The sequence below is a fragment of the Solanum dulcamara genome, chromosome 2 (genome assembly GCF_947179165.1).
Source record: "Solanum dulcamara chromosome 2, daSolDulc1.2, whole genome shotgun sequence".
Classification (NCBI taxonomy): Eukaryota; Viridiplantae; Streptophyta; class Magnoliopsida; order Solanales; family Solanaceae; genus Solanum; species Solanum dulcamara.
Window position 1 is genome coordinate 22,233,764 of NC_077238.1, and position 6,549 is coordinate 22,240,312.

Consider the following 6,549-nt stretch of genomic DNA (forward strand, 5'->3'; position numbering starts at 1 on the left):
TTCGAAGGGGAACTTCACTGATAAGCAATGGAACAGTGCTCTTGCTGTGGCTCATCCAGGTAAGTCTTCTAACTATTTCAACCAATATCTAGTAAAAAGTGCTGACTATATTAACAATGTTGTTCAAATGCATAGTGACACTGTCGAACCTCATGAACTTAGCTTGCTTGATAATAATGTACAAAAAGGAAATTTAGCTAATGTTGTTATTGTTAAGCCTACTAATTTGCATCTAGCTCTGACCAAGAATAATGAGGAAATTCAGAATGCTACTCACAATGGTGATACTGATCTTGTTGTTAAGCACAAGGAGCAGGGGAACATAATACTTGGTAATGTTGAAAAAAACAAACAACCTGACCAGTTGAACAGGGGGCTCAATGTGAAAACTCAACCTGTCCATAGACCTTATGTTCCTAATAGCAATCCTATGAAAGTGTCTAATAATTTTGATGCTATTAAATCTACTAACAAACCTGCTGCTCTGAATACTGGAAGCAACCTAGGTTCCAGAAACTCAAACCAACTTAGAGCTCCAAGTTTTAATATTCCAACTCCTAATAATCATGTGGTGCTTCCCAATACTAATTTACCTGCAAAACAAACCCAGCACCCCAATACTAATACTCCAACCCCTCCTAATCCTGTCATCCACCAAACTCTGGCTACTAAGTTGAGAGCCCAAGAAGCTATGAAAACAGACACTATTGATATTACACCTCCCAAAATTACCACAAAGCAAGGCTATCCAGCTGTAGTATTTACAGAAGAAGATTTCCTGGTGAAATTGGCTAGTGATTGTAAGTATACTCTAATAGGAAAATTCACAAATACTATGCCTAAGATGGAAACCATTAGAAAGGAATTCATCTTGCAAACAGAACTCAGAGGAGGAGTGAAACTTACCCATTTTAACTCTAGGCATCTGTACATAGACTTGGACAATGAGTATGATCACTCTACTGTTTGGTCCAAAGGAAGAATGTACATAAATGGCCAACTTATGAGACTCCAACTTTGGACCCCCACCTTCAAGCCTGAAGAAGAAACATCTCTAGTTCCTATATGGGCTATATTACCTGAATTACCTTGGCACTGTTATCGTCTTGCAGTGGTAACTCCATTACTATCCCCAATTGGAAAGGTGTTGTTCTTGGATTTGGCAACCTACAAGAAAACAAGGGGTAGTGTTGCAAAAGTCAAAGTACAAATTGACCTTACAAAACAAAGACCACAACATGTATGGATGGGGTATGGTGAGGATGAAAATGGAGCAGGAAGGTGGCAGTCTATCCAATATGAGGGGGTGCCAGATTACTGTCAACACTGCAAACATCAAGGTCACACCATTCATGTTTGTACTGTGAAAAGAAGGGATGAAGATAATAAGAAAAAACAAGTTCAAGAAGAAGAAGCAAGAAACAAAGATAAATCCAGCAATGAAAAGAACAAGGAACAACAGAACAAGGAGCTAAAACACCAAGAAGACAAACAAAATAAGGAACAACAAAACACCAGCAAAGCTGGAACTGAAAAAAGAGACCAAGAACATGCAGGTTGGCAAATTCAAAGGAGGAAAGGCAAAAAAGATGGACAACATAACCAACAACAACCACAACAGCATAAAACACAAGTATCCATGACAAAAGGGGAAAGTTCAGTACCATCCCAGCATATTATCAGCAGCAGCAAAGAAGGAAAATCTCAACAGCAGGCAGGTATGCTTAATAACTCTAACTTTAATACTTGTAATATCCAAACTTGTAATGTAGACTCTGGAGTCCAGAGCCTACTCCCCATTCCCCATACAGTATTGGATCCCAGCCCCCATAATCCCATACAGCAGGTATTACATGTTAATGAAGAGAGCAGACCTGCAGACAAACAAAAAGAGCAAAATATTACTGCCAGGTGTGCACCAAATACTGGTTTGAATAATGTGGAAAGCAACAAAGCCAATGGAAAAATCCCAGGTATTGACTTAATGCTCCCACAACCCCATGGCTCCCCCAATTACTTTAATATCTTAAATAGTATTAATGTTGTGGCTGAAGAAGTCTGTGGAGGTCAGGTTGGAGGAATACAGGAGCAAATCACTAATCTGCAGGAAGGGGAAACCAAGGGGAAGGAAAATCTATTGGTTGACCATAGGAAAGACCCTAGAGCCCCTGCCACCACTATTCCAGCAGAGATAAGGTCTAACATGCAATTGCAACAAGATGATGTTCAACAGCCTTCAGAGGACAGTGATAAGGGAGGTGTTGAATTTCCAAAAAATAGTGAACAAAATACAGGTGCAGTGATTCAGCTACTGAACAATAAATATACTCTTTCTTTGAGTAAAAAGAAGAGGGAGGCACTGAAGAAAAAGATAGGAAAAAAAAGTAAAAAATCTCTGTCTGAAAAGACACAACACAGAGCAGGGATTTATGCTTCACCTCTTCAAATTCAATCCATCTCTACTGAATTGTATGTGCTTAATAAGAGAGCCATATCAGATGACTTGGAGGATGAATATAGACCTATTCAATCTGAAGATGAAGAGGACCTAGATCAAAAGGAACAAACTCATGATGAGGATGAGGAAACTAGTGCCTCTCCCATTAGAGCACTGGATGATATCACAGATTCTACAACTCAGGATGAAGTGTTGCAAGTCACTGAGAAGCAGGGTTTATCACCCAGGGGTCAGCAAGCAAAGAAGAAGAAGAAAAAACAGAAACAAGACATCTCCACCAGTTCAGATAATGCTACTTGTAAGAGTGGCATCAACACAAGGTCCAAATCCCTGAAACTTTGATGATGAATACAATATGCTGGAATGCAAGGAGTATTGATACTCAAGGTGCCTTGGATAGACTCCAAAAACTCAAGGATTATCACAATTTAACTATGTTGGCAATCCTGGAACCATTTGCTAATCAATCACATCTTAACCACTACAGAATTCAGCTGAGAATGGACAGTGCCATTCATAATCCCAATAACAAGATTTGGTTGTTTTGGACTAAGGATGTGGACTGCACTATTGTAGACCAAGATGAACAACAGTGTACTTGTGAAATCAAACATGTGGCTAATCCTAATTCTCATATTATTACATTTGTTTATGCCAAGTGTAAGGATTACCTGAGAAGAACTCTTTGGGATAAAATGCTGCAGTATGCTGACACAGACAAGCCATGGTGCATTATGGGAGACTTTAATGTGATCACTGATGTTGATGAAAAACTAGGAGGACAACCACACAACATGAACAAAAGCTTAGAGTTCATAAGTGTAATTGAGGCATGTGGTCTCACTGATCTGGGATTCCATGGGCAGAAATTTACATGGTGCAACAACAGGGACATGGAAGTTAGAATTTGGAAGAGACTGGACAGGGCCATGGTGAATGATAGGTGGTTAGAGATGATGCCCATGACTACTGTGGCTCATCTTGCTTCAACAGGTTCAGATCACTCCCCCCTATTACTTGAATGTAAGGAGACTCACAGTAATCCTATCAAATACTTCAAGTTCCTCAACTGTTGGGTGGATAATGAGACTTTCCAGTACACTGTTAGAGTCTGTTGGGAAAGACCAGTAGAGGGTAATCCAATGAGAATATTCCACTTGAAACTTAAGAGGGTGTCTAACACCCTTAGTAGCTGGTCAAGGCAACAGTATGGGGACATATATGAAGCTGTCAAAGAGTTTGAAGAGAAGGTAAAGCAAGCTGAAGTTGATCTCATCCAAGACAAGTCTGAGGATAACAAGATCAAGCTGAATCTTGTGAATGCTCAGTACATTAAATACTTAAAGACTGAACAATCCATCCTTAAACAAAAAACTAAGCTTCAGTGGTTTAAGGAGGGAGATGCCAATTCCAAGTACTTTCATGCTATTATTAGAGGAAGGAGAAGAAGATTATTCATCCATCAGATTACTGATGAACAGGATAATACTATTCAAGGTGATCAGAATATAGCTACTGCTGCATGTGACTACTTTGAGAAGATATTTACTGGTAAGGATGATGCTATCAATGAAGATATCCTCAGATGTATCCCCAAATCCATCACATATAATCAAAACCAAGCTCTTAATGCTATGCCAACTAAAGAGGAGCTGAAAGAAGCTGTTTTTTCCCTCAGTGATGTATCTGCTGCAGGTCCAGATGGTTTTAATGGCAAGTTCTTCCAAACTTGCTGGGATATCATCAGTGAAGACTTATTCAATTTGGTGAAATACTTTTTTTGTGGGCATTCTATTCCCAAGTTCATCTCACATGCTTGTTTGGTTCTACTCCCAAAAGTAGATCATCCTAATAAGTTATCAGATTTCAGGCCTATATCACTAAGTAACTTCACCAATAAAGTTATTTCAAAGATCCTATGTCTCAGACTTGCTCCTATTCTTCCTCAACTGATCTCTGAAAATCAGTCAGGTTTTGTTAAGGGAAGAAGTATAGCTGAAAACATAATGTTGGCACAGGAAATCACTCATAGCATTAAAAAACCAAAGCTGGGAGATAATGTTGTGATCAAATTAGACATGGCCAAAGCCTATGACAGGGTGTCCTGGTCATTTATATGTCTAGTCATGAGAAGGTTTGGATTTGGAGAAGGATTTATTGACATGGTTTGGAGACTTATGGCTAATAACTGGTATTCAGTTATTGTGAATGGAGGTAGGCATGGTTTCTTCCACTCTACAAGAGGCCTCAAACAGGGAGATCCATTATCCCCAGCCCTATTTATTTTAGGTGCTGAGGTACTATCAAGAATGCTCAATAATCTTCATCAACACCATTTGTACAAAGGTTTCCACATGGAGAAGAAAGGTCCATTGATTAATCATTTGAGCTTTGCTGATGATATAATCATTTTCACTTCAACATGTAGTAACTCTCTCAAGCTGATCATGAAGACACTGGAAGTGTATGAACAGACTTCAGGCCAGCTTATTAACACACAAAAGAGTCAGTGCATGATCCCTCTGAATACTGATCCTGAGATCACTGAAAGGGTCACTTCTACCACTGGTTTCAAAGCAACTCATGGCCCTATTACCTACTTGGGTTGCCCCTTATATATTGGAGGTCAAAGGATCATATACTTTACTAGTATGGTGTCCAAAGTAACATCCAGAATTAGAGGATGGCATACCAAAATTCTCAGTTATGGGGGGAGAGCTGCTCTTGTGAAGTATGTGTTGCAGTCCCTCCCAATTCATCTCTTATCTGCTGTGATTCCAACTGCCACTACACTCAAACAAATTAAGTCCCTAATAGCAAATTTTTTTTGGGGATGGGACAAAGAAAAAAGAAAATACCATTGGGCATCATGGGAGACCCTCAGCTACCCAACAGATGAAGGAGGTGTTGGCATGAAAAATCTGAAAGATGTCTGCCTAGCAATGCAATATAAACAATGGTGGATTTTTAGGTCTAAGAAGACTCTATGGGGGAGCTTTCTGAGGGCCAAGTATTGCCAAAGGGCAAATCCAGTAATCAAGAAATGGGACACTGGTCAATCAATTATGTGGAAACACATGATGACAAACAAAGCTGAGATTGAGCCTCATATACAGTGGCACCTTAACTCAGGCTCTTGCAGCTTTTGGTGGGATGATTGGTTAGGAATTGGCCCCCTAGCTTATCACAAAGACTGTCTACCTAGACTTAACAATACCACTGTCTCCAAGTTCCTGAAGAATGGAGAATGGGATGAAGAGAAGGTGAGGCAACATGCACCACAGCATCTGATACAGAAGATTCTAAATGTTTCCTTCAAGTACCAACCTGACCTCCCAGATACAGCCTACTGGAAGCTGAATTCAGATGGAAACTTTACATGTGCTTCAGCTTGGAACCAAATCAGGCCTAAAAGGAACAAAACCATGACAGACAATAATATATGGCACAAGAATATACCCTTCAAAATATCCTTTCTTATCTGGAGAGCTCTCAGAAGCAAGTTGCCCACCAATGAAAATATTGAGCACTTTGGTCATGTAGCTGCTCAGTGTTCTTGTTGCTACAGGCCAGGATGGGATACTATAGATCACATTTTTATCTCTGGACACATGGCTAGTCACATATGGAAGTATTTTTCTGACTGTTGGGGTATACAACACAGTAGCAACCCAATGAGGAGCAATATGATGAAATGGTGGCTGGCTAAACCAAATAATGAAGTCCATAAACTATTATTGCAAGCTACTCCTATATTTATTTGTTGGAACTTATGGAAGAACAGGTGTGCTAGTAAATATGGTGGCAAAAAGTCTAGCAGTACTAGAGTGAAATTCTCAGTCATCAAAGAACTCTACATGCTGATCTTCACAGAATTCCCTTACATTAGTTGGCCAAATGACTGGAAGGAGCTAATAGCTATGGTGGAAAGATGCAGCCATGAAATGAAAATCATCCAAGTCAGTTGGCACAAACCAGCATACCATGTGGTTAAACTGAATACTGATGGAAGTGCCTTGGATAATCCTGGAAGAATTGGAGCTGGGGGTATCCTAAGAGATCATAAAGGAAACATCCTTTATGCATTTGCT